Here is a 299-nt window from a genome sequence, read left to right on the forward strand (position 1 = left end):
CATTTCAAGAACCTACTCTGGCTTTTCCAACCTCAGGAAATTTTCCTTCCTCTCCAACATACCATTCACTCCCATCCTCCACAGCTTTCTTCATCTCAATTTCCTCTCCAATTTTCCACTTTTCCTTTATTTTCACACCCCAGTACCCCTTACTCGACCCCACTCTCTCTTTTTCCATCTCGTCTTCACTATTTCCACCTTACAAATTTTTGGAGGTAGGGGGATAAATTTTTTTTGTGTTTCCCCTACAGCACCCCAATTCCCAAAAGTGCCGAAAACAAGTAGGCAAAGCCATTCCT

The sequence above is a fragment of the Penaeus monodon genome, chromosome 28 (assembly GCF_015228065.2).
Source record: "Penaeus monodon isolate SGIC_2016 chromosome 28, NSTDA_Pmon_1, whole genome shotgun sequence".
NCBI lineage: Eukaryota > Metazoa > Arthropoda > Malacostraca > Decapoda > Penaeidae > Penaeus > Penaeus monodon.